We start from the raw sequence: 663 nt of genomic DNA on the forward strand, positions 1-663 counted from the left end.
GTGATGGTCCTGTTTTAGTCTTTACCTTCAGTAACATTATTTTTAGCACAGAGTACGGGATTGTCATTGCTACATTATGCACACAGTGCAGCAGCATATGTATAGCTGGTTAAAGTTTGTGCACTATAATTTCACTATTGTGTATTTATTAGAATACGCCTGACTTTTTTTAATACCTTTTTCAAATTTTACTGATTTATTTCTGCAGTTTATGGGCCAAAGTTTGAAGTTAAAGCTTGCAATTTAGGGGTGGGGGTGGGGTTGTAAATTTACTGTGGTTTTGTTGCTTTTGTTTGGGGGTGAGCTAGGAAACAGCCTGAGGCTAAAGTTTGCATACAGCGTTTGTGATATGAAGACAAGATTTTTTTGTATATTAATAGCAACAGATAAATATTTTTACAATTTGGTCAATCACGTAAGAGTAACTCCGGTTTCTTACTAGTTGATACAGTCTACCTAAGTAAACAAAGGTGGAATTACATTTTGTCCCTGCTGCCGCAACCCCTTTACAACGAATATCTCCAGTACAACCAGCAGGCCACCAGTAACTCACTGGTCAAACATGCAGATGCCTCCTAACACGACAAAGCACTGGGTAACTGAATAGAGAGCAATGGGGGCGAATTGCCCAGGGCGGCATTGATGTAGGGGCATAGAAAAGGA

The sequence above is a fragment of the Sinohyriopsis cumingii genome, chromosome 19, assembly GCF_028554795.1.
Source record: "Sinohyriopsis cumingii isolate HCF-2022 chromosome 19, ASM2855479v2, whole genome shotgun sequence".
NCBI classification, from domain to species: Eukaryota; Metazoa; Mollusca; class Bivalvia; order Unionida; family Unionidae; genus Sinohyriopsis; species Sinohyriopsis cumingii.